Genomic DNA, 18,677 nt, shown 5'->3' with positions numbered 1-18,677 from the left:
GAAAACTAACCTTATTCCTTAGACTATGTTTTCTAATTAAGCTAAAAGTGTTTCTTTTCTAGTCTGTTCTAAATTGTCTGGTCTTTCTGTCAGATTTCCTGGACTTTATAATAATAAAGCTTGTTCCTACACTGAATTTCTGATTTATAGGCACAAGTCTGATAAAATTAGCTGCTGCCCATCAAACATAGTCCACTTTGCTCCTCACTTCTGGCTATCATCAGCTATACAGAATTGAAACCTGGGCATATAACACAGAAAGGGTGCCTTATGTTTTTGCATTTCCTTCTACTTGCACATTACAACTATTAGATTCATATAAGGAATACATAAGGAGTACCTGATATGTGCTGTACAATTAAAAGAGAGAGTCCTTTCTCACCAGGCAAATAAAATTTCAGGAATTTTCAGTTTATTTTCTTTTCAATCTTTGTCCAGTGGTTTTCAAACTTTTTTGGTTTATCATTTTTTCAAAACTAATATTACTTAATATATGTTGTTGCTTAGTCGCTAAGTCATGTCTGACTCTATTGTAAATTCATGGTCTGTAGCCTGCCAAGCTCCTCTGTCCGTGGGATTTTCCAGGCAATAATACTGAAGTGGATTGCCATTTCTTCTCCAGGGGATCTTCCCAACCCAGGAATCGAGCCACCTTCTCCTGCACTGGCAGAAAGATCCTTTACCACTAAGCCACCAGGGAAGCTTACTTAACATATAACACAGATAAAAACTGAAAACCCGGTTTAGCAGCAGGCTTAGTGGAGGGCAGCCACCCAAAACCCTAACACTCAGCCTCCAAAGCAGACACTGAAGCACCCTTGAGAATCTTGGAGCCTCATAGAGCACCTTTAAATCCAGGGACATAGCCAATCACATATTTTGGGGGTTATAAAAAATGTGACTCAGAGGCACTGTATGACTCGCCCATCATCCACCAACCAGAGGCATACCCAAAACTATCCATGTCTCCTGATATGCAGGTTCCAGATTCTTTCCAAGGAACAATAACCACTTCTCGCTTTAAGTAATATTGACAATTTGTCAGAAATATTTCTTCTAAGGTTTGATGAATTCTTAAGATAGGTTTGATTACATTCTAGAAGCAAAAAAGATAAAGCCTCCAGAATTGCTCATCTCTGATATTAGACCTTAAAAGTTGATTTTTAAAAGTCGTATCTCTTCCATAAAGCAGATGGATGAGAAGGTATTTCAACAGCCTCTCACAAGTCAGAGCACTAACTATAACTCAGAGGAAAGAAAAGATTTATTCACCTTTGAATCACTGCAAGAAATTCCTGCTACTAATACCTCTCCTAGCAAATAGCAATCCTATACATCTCCAGGAAAATAAAAATGAAATGGTAAACACTGTTGCAAGCCCAAGGCTGCCAGCCATCTCAGTTTATTTCTCTTCCATTGTTTTGCCCTTTTATACCATTGCCCCAGATGCTTCCTCACATCTTCTTTTAATATTTAGAGTGAAGTTATAATATCACAACCTTTGCCTCCATTTTCCCATGTCATGTGTCCCACTGCTAATAATGTGAAGTGAAGTGAAGTGAAGTCGCTCAGTCGTGTCCGACTCTTTGTGACTCCATGGACTGCAGCCCACCAGGCTTCTCTGTCCATGGGATTTTTCCAGGCAAGAGTACTAGAGTGAGTTGCGATTTCCTTCTCTAGGGGATCTTCCCGACCCAGGGATCAAACCCAGGTCTCCCGCATTGCAAACAGACATTTTACCCTCTGAGCCACCTGGGAAGCCCTAATAATACATACTCATTATTAAGAATACAGTGGCAGCTACAACACAGTGGTCAGAACAGGAAAAATGCCTCCTCCTACATCACTGCTCATTATTGATCACTGCTATGCATATATCTAAACTACTCTTAAAAACTAATTTGGGCTGGCTTCATCTCAAGCTCTTAATCACAATAAAACATTTTTTCTCACTTCATCAATTAGTATATATTCATAGCCCGGAGTCTAACTAATTTTTTTAGAAAAACAGTTAATTTCAATCCTTTATTTAAAATAAAAAACATTAACTGTTACCCCATGCTATGCTGGTAAAACATTAAACCCAAGCTCCCAAGGTATACTGCTTTTATATTACAGGTATTGATATGTGACCCTTACCATTATAGACCAATTAAAAGTGAAATTTTATGGTATCCCAGCATGCAGTATGCTTTTAAACATTAAAAAAAAAATGGAGAGTGAAGAATAATGAATTACAAAGGCAGCTGAAACTATCAAAAAGTGCTTCATTTAAAAAGGCACTTCCCATAGTTGTGATTCAGATGTTGATGCTCAAAGCTAAATTAGTTTACAACTCAACTTCACTAAATTCCCTAATTATTCATTTATTACCATGTATACTGTTTAAAGAGGCCAAATACCCTCAAGGTCAATTGCTTTATTTTTGTTTTTAATATACACTAATTCCTTGAAACTGATGATCAAGTATATCGATAGATTTCTTCAGTAAAGAGCTTGGTTTTACGTTAGTTGGCCGACATATTTTGGAAATTTTTCCAAGAATATTCAGAAGTCATATACCTGTAACACCCTATGATTTATTATCCTCGTTGCACAATTATCTGATGTAAGGAATAGTGTGTTGGTTTGTCATATTTGTATAAAATAAGTAAGAACATCATTTTATCACAAGAGTGTCTGCTATATTAATGACTTTGCTTTTTAACTGCATATTTAATTTTTCATGATTTTGCTTCTCCGACTGCTTTAACCTCATATATGTACAAATTAGGTCTCTCTAAATGTTTTTGATATAGAGAAAGAAGATATGCAATGTCTCACATAAGCCATATTAAAATAGACACAACTTATATTATTATGCAAAGTAGCCTTACAATAAAATAAAAAGAACAGAGTCATCCAAATTCTTTGAAAATACTGTAAGCCTTTTTCATGCAAGGATATGTCCTGAGACCTTCATAAATCCCAAATTTGTGAATATACTAAAGCATATTATTTCCTTCATAAAATTCAATGAGGTACAACTGAAAAATTTAGGTGATTACTTCAGACTCTTAATGATTCCATAAATAAAAGACTGGACTCATTTGTAAAACTATTAAAATGAGTTCTGCCTCTAAAATAAACTTACCATTACATTACATCATGTCATTACTGTAATAATATGACACAAAATTAACTGAGTATCTATAGTCTTACAGCTTCAATTGGACTTTGCCCAGGCATGCATAGCCAAGTGCTCGTGTGGGAGCTGAAATCCACCTGCCAGGCTGAGAATCAGGGATACAGCTGCATCAGGCCTGCATCAGCTTAGTGGAAAGGGTTACTTTTTCTAGTTCTTGCAAAGGCTCTATAAATTCCATTGATGATTCTTCTTCTCCTAACTTTGGACAAGCCAAAGGTGAGTAATAAATTACACAGTTAGAGACTAGAGTGTTTTTTCTAGTCTACCTGTTAGCACTACTGCTTAGAAGGAAACATGAAGTATCTGGGATCCTAGCCTGAAGGAAGATGTCTGGCTTACTCCTGTACAAGGATTCAGAACACCTGAGGCAGAGAGATGCATGGATTGTTCATCCTTCATGCCCCAAGGGAGGATGGGTAAATGAGTCACTCTATATGGTACCAGGTAACACAACTCACTGCCCCGCGCTGAAGAGGATGGCAGAACTAGAACAGTGCCTGGTATATTCTCAAAGATGGAATTTCCCAAAAAGACAATGCTCAATATAGGCCGTTTTTTTTTTTTAAGGTTGTCAAATTTTATGTATTTTATAAATATTTAATAAAGTTTTATATAGATGAGAAAGCTCAGATATAAACACGTTAATAATACACAGACTAAATTCTCTGAGATAATTCTGAGGAGTCTAAACCCAAGGGAAAATTACGCAATACAACTATGTCCATTTCAATCCCTATGACTTCTCCATTTTAAAAAGGTTAAGACGGGCGAAAAAAAAAAAGATGAAGGTTAAGATGATATCAGGATTTAACAAAATAATGAAGAATAAACTTGGCCTCACTGAAATTTTAACCCAATCTTTAGGTGGAGATGATTTAAGTTCATGATTTTTCACTTTTGACTGCTGAAACCTATTTGTGCATATAATAAGAAAGTCAAAAAGGTTTTCTACTGTTGTTACTTTTGCTATAATGACATAATCTGCTACCATGGTTTTAATTAGATAGGAATAAATCTATTTAAATTATACACTTAAAGCAAATAAAAAGAAGTCTAAAAAGGTCTATTACAATGAACTACTTGCTTAAAGTATTTTAAAAAAATATTTCTTCGGAACTAACACCAGATAGCTTTTTAAAAAATAAATATTGATAACTTACTTTCACATTTATGCTTTTGTCTTTTCTTGACAAAATGCATGATTTACACTGCCATAATTTCCCTTCTAAAATAAACAGCTTCACTGTTATAAACAGATGCATGATTTACACTGCCTTAATTTCCCTTTTAAAGTAAACAGCCTCCCTGTTATAAACAGATCATTTTAAAAGCTCTCCACTAGTGTGCATCTTTGCTCAGTGATGCTGCAGTGAGAGGCTACAGTGAAACCAGGACAAACACCCTCTCTAGGCCATTCTTCACAAAAGACAGCACCTATAGGACTTAGAGAAATGTATTCATAACAACAGGCTTAAGCAAGGAACCTAGAACCTCCTTAGGGCAGTAGGCTGTCTATTCCTCAGGAATAATGAATTTACCATTGTAAATATCAAATATACGTTCTTCAAAGTTTTTTTAAAAAGGGAAAAAAGAAATATTTTGCTTATGAAAAAGCTGTGTTAGGTGTGGCTGACGGACGCCCTGTTGCACACTCTCAGAGCACAGAGACCTGTAAAAGGAGGCTCACGTACTTTCTCTACTTCCTTGGGCTGGCGCTTTCCTCTCCGTGGATCCTTCCTCAGCACAGTCACCTACAGAGTTCAGTTCACCCTCACTGTGCGCTTCAGCAGACTCCGTCGTTTCGAGAGAAGGGCCTTCTTTCTGCATGCTCTGGGTGTCAGTGCATTCTTTCCTCTCCTCCCTGCTTCCTTTCAGAGGGCTGGGGTCTCCCTGTGGTCCCGTCCGGGGGACGAGTCCGCTGGGGGCGTGCAGAACGTCACCCCCAGCGGGGCGGGCATCGCCCCCACCCTGGGCCTCGGCCTGGGCACAGGGCCCGGGGGTCCCGTCAGCAGCAGGCATGCCCCCCGAGCTCCCGCCGCCCAGCCCCGCGTCTGCCCCGGAGAGCGCAGGCCTCTCCAGGCAGGGGCCGGGAACGGGCTTCGCCGTGGAGCAGGTGCCGACGGCGGGTCTGGCGCCTCTGCCGATGAGGGGGAGGTCAGCCCTGTCCAGGAGGCTGGTCCTCTCTGTCTTGGAAAGGCTCCTCTGGCCTCGGAGCAGAGGGGGGCTGGAGGGCAGCTGCTCCCCAAGAAGCCCCTCCGAGACCCTCTCCTTGAGATTGTCAGGAGAAAAGTAATCATCCTACGAGGACTCCTCGAGGGCCAGACTCTTGACAGCAGGCCTCCGCACAGAGCACAGGCCGCTCTCCGCCTCCCATAGCCGCAGGCAGGCTACAGGGCACTGCCGGAGGGACCGCCTCCTCTTCTGCCCCTCCTCTGAGGCTGACCAGTTCTCCGAGGTCTTCCTTCTCTTGACGGAGGAGCCCAGGGCTTTTGCACGGCCCTCGGGGTGGCCTTTTGTAGCAGAGGACACAGGAGACAAACGCCTCTTCCCGTCAGACAGCCCCTGGGCCGCCGGCCGCGATGGCTTCGAGACGGGGGTGACAACCCCACCTGCAGCCCTGCTCTGCTGGGGGGTCTCTGCCTTGGGAGGACTGATGGTGGATCTGGGAGGAGTCCAGAGACCCAGGGGACGGGGAGCTGCTGAGGGGCTGCCACGGCCTGTCTGCAACACTGGCGACGCAGCGCACAGATCACTTTCCCTCTCAGTGATGAACTCGCCCCATTTTCTCTCCCGGGTCCCACTTGCAGAGCCTCCACAAGGATCGTCAGCAGACATGGGCCGACCACCGGCAGAAGAGTTATCTGAACACAAAGTATCATGTGAAAGGTTCAAAGATGCTTCACACAGAGAGTTCACAGTGTTATCATCAGGCTGTTCAATCATCTGGGAAGAGTGGGGGAAAGGTTTTCCCGTTTCTCCTTCATCTCCTGCAGCCTCTTCTTCATTGCACTGTGGTGGCCCCTGTAGACCTTACCGGTCGGGCTGTATACCAACGAGCCATTAGATTCAAATAAGAGGACAGGAACATTGGTACCTGGTGAAATGATTAGTTTAACAGCGAGGCCCAGCGATGGCTGTGGTCAGGTTCCTGCAGTGACCCGTGCCCCTCAGCCACGGGCCCCGGATGCAGGAGTCAGCCGGCAGATGAGGCCACAAGCAGAGGCGAGCACCAAGGACACCCTGCGTCTCTCGGCTTACCCAGAGTGGTTTTCTGCTGCTGCAGCTCTTTAGCCATTTTCTCAAATTTCTTTTGAAGCCTTTTATCATTTTCTGGTGTCTTGGGAATAAAATCTTTGGGCTGCATACACTTGCGCAAAATCTTCACAGAATAAATTTAAAGGCACCACATCCAGACCCTTAAACTTCTGAAAACCAAAGATGAGAAAATTTTTCAACCCAAAGCACTGAGACGAGCTTCACACCTCTCTTCTGTGCTTTTTACCAGGTGCTCTGGTACCTGTCTTTGAACACCACATGAGTTACTTGTTTGTTAAAAGTTTTTGAAACCTTCGCCCCCAAATCCACGAGTTGACTCCTAAAGATCTTGGAGTAATTTACTGTCCCATTGGCTGACCACACTTCAACATACGCCACAACATCTTTTAGGACCGGGCCCCGGAGGTTCCCGGGGGCAGCCATGACGGGCAGCGGGGACGCGCAAGCGTGACGCAGTGGTGGCAGCGCGCGTGCGCAGGGCCAATATAGGCCGTTTTATATTTGATCTATTTGAGAAATCACCAGGGGTGAAGCAGTGGGGAGATAGGAGGTCTCAGGTCTCCAAGGGAACTTCGGGGGAGGTATTCAAATAATGAAACTAAAAGAGTTTTCCCCAGGATAGGAAAAGAAGAAAGACTCAGCGTTCAGGTGCCCAAAGCACAAGATTCTTCTGCAAGCTTTGCCCATGGTACTAGGAAAAAAAGACTTGGAAGGCAGAGAACTAGGAGTCATTTGGCAAGGTTTGATCATGAAAAGAGCCAGGAGAGCTAGAGAATAACAAGTGAAGAAAACCTGAAATGTAATGAAGCTGGGGACAGACAAACCCTGTGCACTCCTGGCCTAAACCATTTTGACAGCAGGAATGAAAAAGCAACAGCTAACCCCACTGAAGGCAGAACTGTGCCAAATCTCAAGGACATCAGGGAGGACAAAATGAGAAGCTTCCCGCTTCCCCTCCTCTTTCTGCTCATGGGAAAGGGTGACAGTTATCACTTTGGTTGTTAAATCACTATTCCAGGAAAAATGATGTCACTCATATTAGAAGGCTAGAGAGAAACCTGAGGCAGATTATTTGAGGACTGATTCCAGGTTCTGGGTCCAGTCCTTGATGAAGGAGGAATGGAAGAAGAGGGAGGCCAAGAGTGGCAAGGAAACTTTTCTCACTTTTTTCAAGTAACTGTGCCCCCATACAAATAGGAGAAATGTCTGTAAGCTGCCAGAGATGCAGAGGCCCAAAGAAGCACTAAATAAATGCCAAAAGTTTCAAATGAAAGGAATATAATTAAAGCTAAGAAAACTCTATTTTACTGATGCTTTCTAAGCATAAATGAAGTTTCTAGGTAAATGTTTTTGTATTAAAATGCAGGCACCAAATCTTTTTCCCTGTGTCTCTGAGATTGCACTGAAAACCAATTGGTTTACATGTGTCCACAGGTTCTAAAACTTCCCTCAATAGGACTATATCTTTCCCTTATCGAAATCAAAAACAAGTTTTTTGAAATTTCTGCTTGGAATAGAGATATGTGGTATATACGGGGCCTCACCAGATGGACTGATTAGGTATTTGGTCTAGGTATATGGCAAAGTGAAGATTTCTACATTCAATTATTTCCAGAATGGTTCACTTCCCCGTATATAATGAACTACAATGGTCTTGAGCAAATTAAATTAAATTGTTGATAAAAACATGATTGTTTTAAATTACTAACATTTCTATTTCAGGGATAGAGTGTTTTGACTTAGGCCAAAATCTCCGGACACTCAAGTCTCTTATATAAAATGATGTAGTACTTGCATATAACCTTCCTACAACCTCCTGTACACTTTATATCATTTCTAGATTACTTATAATACCTAATACAATGTAAATGCTATGTAAATAGTTGTAAATGTAATGTAAATGCTATATAAATAGTTGCCTGCAAGCTGGGAGGGGGATTGCAAATTCAAGTTTGGCTTTTTGAAACTTTCTGAAATTCTTTTTCTTTCCTGAATGCTTTTGATCTGTGGTTGGCTCAATCAAAGAGTCAACCAGGTTGGCAGAACTCAGAGATATAGAGGGCCAATTGTACAACTGCAAACAAACAATGTTTTCTACTTGGAACTGTTTAGTATGAAAAATTTTTAATTTAAATTAAGGGTAAAAGATGTAATTAAAAAAAAGCAAAACTTTTTACTGCTGAGATTTTTTACCCTGTGCTCCAAACTTAAAATGGAATAAAACAATAAGCACTATAATACTGTTTGCTTGACTCTGTCATCCTCTAAATATTATTTTCTTTTTTTCACTGAGTCATTATGCAATTATCACAGAATATAATGTTGAAGATATGACCATTTTAGTTAAAATTACATGCATATATGTATAATTTATATTCTGTACCATATGTTTTCTAAAGAAAATAAAATAAGTAATGGAGTACAAATAGAAAAAAAGCTGGGAAAGATATTAAAACAAAGCTTGAAGGCCAGCGTTTATCTTATTTTCTCTCTCATTATTATCTTTTGTTCAGTGTGCAGTGACTCTCTGAAACTAGGTGGTGAAAGACAATTCTCCATGGTCTCCTGCTTTTCTTGTGAGCAGTCACTGACAGCTTTTGCTCTGGACTACCTTTACAAGGATGCTTATATAGCAAACATGCTGTCCAATAAAATAGAGGTCTCCATCTAGGATGAAGTCTGGGCATTTTTGCTTATAGCTCCTTACAAAAGATTAGGATTTCTAAACTCACACTCCTCAGCTCTGATACAAACCACTGTCTATGTAGCATCCATCTACACACATCTCCATGTAACCGCTGTGAGATCTGGGAGATAAGGGGAACTGAGGCAAACACGAAGTTCACAATGACAGCTGTGCTGTAACGATGTCCTTTGTATCTGACTCAGGAAACCCGTGCCTTTTGCTAGCTTTGCTAAAACTGTGCAGGCTAACCTGTGAGTTTGGAAACAAGGTAAAACCTTAAAGCCTTCACAGCTCTTGGACCCACTGTATAGTGGAGGTTCTCTTGTGCTCTGGTCTGGAAAGAAGTTGGCATTTTTTGTTATTATCATTATTTCAGAAAGCTTAGACTTAAATGATGATGACAAAATGCCCTTGGAACCATTTCCAGGATGCTGGAGCCAAAAGTGAAAAAAAGAAAAGGAAATGGAGATATCAGACCTTAAAGAGCAATACATTAATTTAAACTTAGGAGTTGAAGACCCAAGTAGTAAAATACTATATATTAAAATTAGCTGACAAAGGAAAAGGCAGTAGTTCATAGAGAAAAGAAATAAATAATAAGCTCTTAAACTTAGTAAGAGTTGAAATAAATCGGGCTCATTTATCTTCTGTTATATATGTGATCTCTTCTCTTTGAACTTCACCCTTTTTCTCACTGGGCACTAGTTTCTCTCTTTGTGATCTGACATTCTTTGTAGGCTCACAGCCTCACCTCATTTGCAGGAATTGGATTGTCAGCAACAGATTTTAAGATGCCACAGGGTCAACAGACTTTCTTTGCCTATTTAGTTTATCTGTATTTCATTCGTTTTGATACGACCTTGGTTTCTGAACTACCAAAGAAAACAACAGGATGTGATGGCTAAAAAGAGAGATACACAGAGAGAGACAGAGAAAGACAGAATTCATCAAGTCTACAACTCTCACTGTAAAGATAAGGAAAGTAAGAGCTAGAGAAATTATATTATCCAAGCTCATGTTGCTGTATTTGAAACTCATTATGACAATCCAGTAATTTATATCATAGGGCTTTCTGAAATCAGGGAAAGAAAGACATCACTTTGATGTCTTTATTTAACAATATCACTGAAATATTTTTGCAAATTTTTTTTCTTCTAATATAGTCTTTAGACTGAAGTTGCTTACATTTGAGATATGGAAATTCTATTTAAGATCTTTGAGATTTCCAATGTTTTTGAAAGAGTTTTTGTTTATGAAATTATTTATTTTAACAATGAACACTGCAAAATGGTAAATTTCAAATATCAATAGTTCTTAAACTGTGCTAACTTTTAAAGGTTGATAAAACTGAGAAACTATGAGAAATTTTTTTTTACTTTTATTTTTTTATTTTTATTTTTTTCCATTTATTTTTGTTAGTTGGAGGCTAATTACTTTACAATATTGTAGTGGTTTTTGTCATACATTGACATGAATTAGCCATGGAGTTACATGTATTCCCCATCCCGATCCCCCCTCCCACCTCCCTCTCCACCCAATCCCTCTGGGTCTTCCCAGTGCACCAGGTCCGAGCACTTGTCTCACTCATCCCACCTGGGCTGGTGATCTGTTTCACCCTAGATAATATATATGTTTCGATGCTGTTCTCTTGAAACATCCCACACTCGCCTTCTCCCACAGAGTCCAAAAGTCTGTTCTATACATCTGTGTCTCTTTTTCTGTTTTGCATGTAGGGTTATCGTTACCATCTTAGGTTGCCACTGAGTTAAGAAGGAACAGTCCTATAAAACAATGCTAGATTATTGTTTGAATCAGCCCCACAATTACTCTCATATCCTAATCTCACTGAACCTTGACAATTTCAGGAGTTTTCTAATTCTCTTCTGGTCTACAATTTTCAGTACATCGCAGCATCTACTAATGATCTTCAAGGTCAGTTTCTTATCCCATTCACCATCCAACTTCCAAGATCACAAAATAAACCTATCACACATGCAGTAGTTTGCAGGACCGATACCTTGCACCAATGACCATTAACACTACCAGGTCAAATGTCTTCCCTGGCCTCTCTTCCTTCCATTCTTTTCCTGTCAGTCTTTTGTTTGATGCTTCTGACTACATCTACTAACTATCTAACCTTAGATCAAAATAAAACCTATTCTATTTTTATTCTGCAGTAATACCTCCACTTTAACTTATCCAGTCAGTCCTCCTGGCTCAAGAACAACTAGCACTAGTGAACTAAGACATCAAGACACCAACAGCAATTTAGTTCTTAGTCCTCTCAAGGTCATTTTGGAGACTTAACTCACTTGAAAACAAGTAGGCATCCTCTTACAATATCTTTACTTTCTTAGGCCTTTAGATTCCTCCTTCAAATATTTGTTCTATCCTTACCAGTTATAACATTATTTTCCTCACAGAGAAGATATGAAGCAAAATTAGATTTGTGAATTCTTTCTCTTTTTCATCCATTGGCTTTTCGATCAGTCCTTGGGAAAGACATGTCATTTCTTTGACTCTCTTACACCTTAAGTTTTTAAAAAGCTTTTTTAGCTTCACAACTGTTTTTACAAGACTCAACTTATGTGAGAATACAGTCCTTCAAATTCTATTCTTAAAGGTCTGAGACAGTCTCACGTTTATCCTCAGTCACATGATCTTCTATCTTTTGTTCATGACTTTTAAAATCTGAGCTCATTAGAGAATCTTCAGTGTATCAATGCTGATGATCTCTTTGGGCCCTTCTTCCTCATTTGTAATCATGTGGTAAAAATTGCTTTCTTGATAATATTCTAAATCTTTATCTCATTTCTTTTTCAGGGACTCATGCCATGTAATTATGGCAACTTTTTTCCTGTCAACTTTATAAAGTCTGACTTATTAAAATCTAGGCTGTTTATCATGCCCCAATCTTCCTCTCACTGGTTATCATTAACTCTGCAGTCATGTAGCCACAGACAATTGGCTTAGAGAGAGAAAGATCTAGATTATAATCTCATGTTTTATTCATATCATAACTTGACCATGGAGATTGGTTCTATAACTTCTCTGAGCCACAATTTTGTCATCTGTAAAATAAAGTTAATATTCAAATACCTACCTCATAAAATTACTGGAAGACTTAGGAAAAAAATATATATATATATATAGTGTCTATGAAGTGACTACCTTGTAGTTAGTTAAATATCCTCCCTTACTCATCACCAGAAATTTTTTGTTGTTGGTCAGAACTAAGTTCTCATTAGTAGATCAATTAATTAGCTAGATAAGTTGTCAGTAAAGGCAGTTAAGAACATGTCAGATATTCTTGGTTTATAAGAGGTTCAGAATATTTTTAATAGCTGAGGATGCCCATCACTTCCGTAGGTTGCCTTTATGTATGTTTTTTGTTATTTAATCATAGACACCATCTATCTGGCAATGTGACAGATCAATAGTAAAATTCTACTATAATACTATTTCTCTTCTCTTTTTTCCATGGATTTTGCCATGGATGTATTTGTAATTGCTTGCAGTAATACTCTTCCCCCTCTTCCTAGTGTGCTTATTATTTTACCTACACATTCTGTTACCTGACCAAATATAAGTCCTGAGTTTCAAATTACCAGTGTTTATAATTTATAGCAGGCCCTCCGTATACATTGCTCTTCTGTATCCCCAGTTCTCTGTGGATTCAATCAACTGCAGATTGTATAATACTTATAAATGCACACACATAATTCAAACCCACGTTTTTCAAGAGTCAACTATACTTTAATCCATAGGGCATATATACAATTCCTAGTCATGATATGCATATGCAGGTCTTTACCTCTTTGGTCATCTTTTCTCTTCCTATATATTAAGAATAAATATATAAATTAACAGTTAAATGCCTAATTCCTTCTGCTTCTATATGGTTATATATTTTACAATGGGCATATTTTACTTTCATGATCAAGGAAATGTACAAATGTATTTAAATTTTAACTCTAAGGACTTTAGAGAAGTAGCCCCCTTAGAAAAGTAAAAAAGCTTTGCAGAAATCAAAAACAAAACCCTGTCCAGTTGAAAGTTCATGATTTATCTCTGGGCAACTACTCAAAATTCAGTAAAATATCAATGCCTGCATGAACAGTTGCTGATTCTCTTTTTACATTAATAGACAAAAGAATAATAAGAATGATCAGTGGTAATATATCTACTATGGGTCTCATTATCTCCAATACTCTCTCAACCCCACACAGCAGACACCATTCCTCTCATTTTCAACTGAGGAAACAGACTTGGGGACATAAAGTGTCTTACATACTGTTGCTCAACTAGTTCTAGGCAGAGCCTGGATTTGAACCAAGTTTGTCTAACTTATACGCTCTCCAGAATCTCACCATGCCTCTCTGTATTTTTAAATGGAATATAAGATCCTCTCTGACTACTATATACCCATCTTTTATGAGGCTTCCAAGAGAAGAAGATTCATATTTTAAAAAAATCAAACATCAGAATAATCAAGCACTCAAGTGCCATACTAGAAGCTAAAGATCAATGGCACAATGCCAAAAATTATTTCTAATAATACATTTATTACCTCCTAAAATTATTTGCTAGAATTACACAGCAGCCAAACTTTCCAAAAAAAGTGATCTTCCAAGATGGTGGAGTAGAAGGATATGTGCTCATCTTCTCCTGCAAGAACTCCAAAATTATAACTCGCTGCTGAACAACCGTCAATAGAAGAATGTTGAATCCCACCAAAAGAAGATACCCACATCCAAGGGCAAAGGAGAAACCCCAGCAAGATGGTAGGAGGGGCAAAATCACGTTTAGAATCAAACCCCATATCCGCCAGAGACACTCGGAGGGCACAAACAAACCTTGTGCGCACCAGGACCCAGAGATCCCACAGAGACTGAGCCAGAACTGTGTTTGAGTGTCTCCTGTGGAAGCAGGTGGAGAAGGAAATGGCAACACACTCCAGTATTCTTACCTGGAAAATCTCATGGACAGAGGAGCCTGGGAGGCTGCAGTCCATGGGGTCGCAAAGGGTCGGACATGACTGAGCATCTTCACTTTGTGTCAGTAGGGGCAGGGGCTCTGGATGCAACAGACCAGGGTATGGCATAAGCCCTCTTGGAGAAGGTCGCCATTAACCCCACCATAGAGCCGCCAGAACTTACACAGGACTAGGGAATCAGACTCTCGGAGGACATAAACAAAACCTTGTGTCACCAGGACCCCAGAGAAAGGAGCAGTGACCCCACAAGAGACTGACCCAGACTTGCCCATGAGTGTCCAGTAGTCTCTGGCAGAGCCATGAGTCAGCGGTGGCCTGCTGCAGGGTTGGGGGCCCTGAGTGCAGCAGTGTGTGCATGGGACCTTTTGAAGGAGGTCCCCATTATCTTCACTACCTCAATTAGAGTTTAGCCTCAGGTCAAACAACAGGCAGGGAATACAGCCCCGCCCATAAACAGAAAATTGGATTAAAGATTTACTGAGCATGGCCCCACCCATCAGAACAAAGCCTAGTTGCCCCCTCATTCAGTCTCTCCCATCAAGGAGCTTCCATAAACCTCTCATCCTTCTCCATCACAGGGCAGACAGAATGAAAACCACAATCACAGAAAACTAACCAATCTGATCACACGGACCACAGCCTTGTCTAACTCAATGAAACTACAAGCCATGCCATGTAGGGCCACCCAAGATGGACGGGTCATGGTGGAGAGTTCTGACAAAACATGGTCCACTGGAGAAAGGAATGGCAAACCACTTCAGTATTCTTGCCTTGAAAACCCCATGAACAGTATGAAAAGGCAAAAAAAAAGGACACTGAAAGATGAATTATCAGGTTGGTAGGTGCACAATATGCTACTGGAGATCAGTGGGGAAATGACTCCAGAAAGAATGAAGTGACACAGCCAAAAAAAAAAAAAAATCTGGTTGTGGATGTGACTGGTGATAGAAATAAAGTCCATGCTGTAAAGAACAATACTGCATAGGAACCTGGAATGTTAGGTCCATGAATTGAGGCAAATTGGAAGTGGTCAAACAGAAAATAGCAAGAGTGAATATCGACATTTTAGGAATCAGTGAACTAAAATGGACTGGAATGGGTGAATTTAACTCAGATGACCATTATATCTACTACTGTGGGCAAGAGTCCCTTAGAAGAAATGGAGTAGCCATCTTAGTCAACAAAAGAGTCCAAAATACAGTACTTGAATGCAATCTCAAAAACGACAGAATGAATGATCTCTGTTTGTTTCCGAGGCAAACCATTCAATATCACAGTAATCCAAGGCTATGCCCTGACCAGTAATGCTGAAGAAGCTGAAGTTGAACGATTCTATGAAGACCTACAAGACCTTCTAGAACTAACACCAAAAAAAAAAATTTTTTTTTTTAATGTCCTTTTCATTATAGGAGACTAGAAAGCATAAGTAGGAAGTCAAGAGATACCTGGAGTAACAGGCAAATGTGGCCTTGGACTACAAAACAAAGCAAGTCAGAACCTAATAGATTTTTGCCAAGAGAACGCACTGGTCATAGCACACAGCCTCTTCCAACAACACAAGAGAAGACTCTACACATGGACATCACCAGATGGCCAATACCAAAATCAGATTGATTATATACGTTGCAGCCAAAGAGGGAGAAGCTCTATACAGTCAGCAAAAAAAGAGACTGGGAGCTGAATGTGGCTCAGATCATGAACCACATTCATGATTTGGCAACCATATTGCCAAATTCAGACTTAAATTGAAGAAAGTAGGGAAAACCACTAGACCATTCAGGTATGACCTAAATCAAATCCCTTGTGATTGTACAGTGGAAGTAACAAATAGAGTCAAGGGATTAGATCTGATAGACAAGAGAGTGCCTGAAGAACTATGGATGGAAGTTCATGACTTTGTACAGGAGGCAGTGATTAAGACCATCCCCAAGGGAAAACATGCAAAAAGCAAAATGGTTGTCCAAGGAGGCCTTACAAATAGTTGAGAAAAGACAAGACATGAAGGGCAAAGAAGAAAAGGAAAAGATATACCCATTTGAATGCAGAATTCCAAAGAATAGCAGGGAGAAATAAGAAAGCCTTCCTCAGTGATCAATACAAAGAAATACAGGAAAACAATAGAAGGGGAAAGACTAGAGATCACTTCAAGAAAATTAGAGTAACAAGGGAACATTTCATGCAAAGATGGGCACAATAAAGGACAGAAATGGTATAGACCTAACAGAAGCAGAAGATATTAAGAGAGGTGGCAAGAATACACAGAAGAACTGTACAAAAAAGATATTCATGACCCAGATAACCACGATGATGTGGTCACTCACCTAGAGCCAGACATCCTAAAATAGGAAGTCAAGTGGGCCTTAGAAATCATCACTATGAACAAAGCTAGTGGAGGTGATGGAATTCCAGTTGAGCTATTTCAAATCCTAAAAGATGATGCTGTGAAAGTGCTGCACTCAATATGCCAGCAAATTTGGAAAACCCAGCAGTGGCCACAGGACTGGAAAAAGTCAGTTTCCATTCCAATCCCAAAGAAAGGCAATGCCAAAGAATGCTCAAACTACCACACAATTGCACTCATCTCACACGCTAGTAAAGTAATGCTCAAAATTCTCCAAGCCAGGCTTCAACAGTATGTGAACCGTGAACTTCCAGATGCTCAAACTGGATTTAGAAAAGGCAGAGGAACCAGAGATCAAATTGCCAACATCTGCTGAATCATAGAAAAAACAAGAGAGTTCCAGAGATACATCTATTTCTGCTTTATTGACTACACCAAAGGCTTTGACTACATGGATCACAACAAACTGTGAAAAATTCTTAAAGAGATGGGAATACCAGACCACCTGACCTGCCTCTTGAGAAACCTGTATGCAGGTCAGGAAGCAACAGTTAGAACAGGACATGAAACAACAGATTGGTTCCAAATCAGGAAAGGAGTATGTCAAGGCTGTATATTGTCACCCTGCTTATTTAACTTATAGGCAGAGTACATCATAAGAAACACTGGGCTGGAGGAAGCACAAGCTAGAATCAAGATTGCCAAGAGAAATATCAATAACCTCAGATATGCAGATGAAAACACTTTTATGGCAGAAAGTGAAGAGGAACTAAAAAGCCTCTTGATGAAAGTGAATGAGGAGAGTGAAAAAGCTGGCTTAAAACTCAACATTCAGAAAACTAAGATCATGGCATCCAGTCCCATCACTTCATGGCAAATATGGGAAAACAGTGGAAACAGTGGTAGACTTTATTCTGGGGGGCTCCAAAATCACTGCAGATGGTGACTGCAGCCACGAAATTAAAAGACGCATGCTCCTTGGAAGGAAAGTTATGACCAACCTAGACAGCATATTAAAAAGCAGAGACATTACTTTTCCAACAAAGGTCCATCTAGTCAAAGCTATGATTTTTCCGGTAATCATGTATGTATGAGAGAGTTGAACTATAAAGAAAACTGAGCACTAAAGAATTGATGGTTTTGAATTGTGGTGTTGGAGAAGACTCTTGAGAGTCTCTTGGACTACAAGGAGATCCAACCAGTCCATCCTAAAGGAAATCAGTCCCGAACATTCGTTAGAAGGACTGATGCTGAAGCTGAAACTCCAATACTTTGGCCACCTGATGTGAAGAACTGATTCATTTGAAAAGACCCTGATGCTGGGAAAGATTGAAGGCAGGAGGAGAAGGGGACAACAGAGGATGTGATGGTTGAAGCCATCACTGACTCAATGGACATGGGTTTGGGTGGACTCCAGGAGTTGGTGTTGGACAGGGAAGCCTGGTGTGCTGCAGTCCATGGGGTCACAGTGAGTCAGACACAACAGAGCAACTGAACTGAACAGGACTGAAACTTGCAGATGTGAAGATGAGGTACATTTTTATCCCTTTGTGTGCGTCTTCTTAAGAAGATGAAATAGCAGTGTGCTGGTTGGTCTTGTGGATCTCTCTCTTGCTTCAACAGTGTTTGGACAGAACAGACCCATGGATGGCACTTTGCTCCTGACTTGGACCACCCACCAATATTTTTTCCAGTTGCAACCTTCAGAATCAGCCACTCACATATCCTGTATCAGGGGGATCAGCCAACAACATTTTTTTAATTTAATTCCTTATAACCAATCGACCATGAGTTCCCAGATTAGTCAGAATTACTCCACCAAGATGGAGGCTGCTGTCGACATACATCTGGAGGCTTCCTACACCTACCTCTCTCCAGGCTTCTATTCCCACCTCAGCGATGGGGCTCTGGAGTGAAGTGAAGTGAAAGCACTCAGTTGTGTCCAACTCTTTGTGACCCCCATAGACTCCTCTGTCCTTGGAAAATTATCCAGGCCAGAATACTGGAGTAGGTAGCTGTTCCCTTCTTCAGGGGATCTTCCCAACCCAGGGCATGGGTCATTTTTCCAGCAAACTGGCTGAGGAGAGGCCCAAAAGCCAGGAGTGTCTCTTGAAAATGCAAAACCAGTGTGGAGGCCACACCATCTTCTAGGATTTGCAGAAGATGTTTCAAGATGTGGATTAAAGCTCAC

At 40.3% G+C, this 18,677-nt stretch overlaps 1 pseudogene; it reads right to left on the bottom strand.

Annotated features, from left to right (window-relative positions):
* Window positions 1-4,855: 4,855 nt before the first annotated feature.
* LOC110146091 (microcephalin-like) lies at window positions 4,856-6,894 on the bottom strand (annotated as a pseudogene).
* Window positions 6,895-18,677: the final 11,783 nt, after the last annotated feature.

Source organism: Odocoileus virginianus, chromosome 6 (genome assembly GCF_023699985.2).
Source record: "Odocoileus virginianus isolate 20LAN1187 ecotype Illinois chromosome 6, Ovbor_1.2, whole genome shotgun sequence".
NCBI classification, from domain to species: Eukaryota; Metazoa; Chordata; class Mammalia; order Artiodactyla; family Cervidae; genus Odocoileus; species Odocoileus virginianus.
This window is presented reverse-complemented; position numbering and strand designations above follow the sequence as displayed.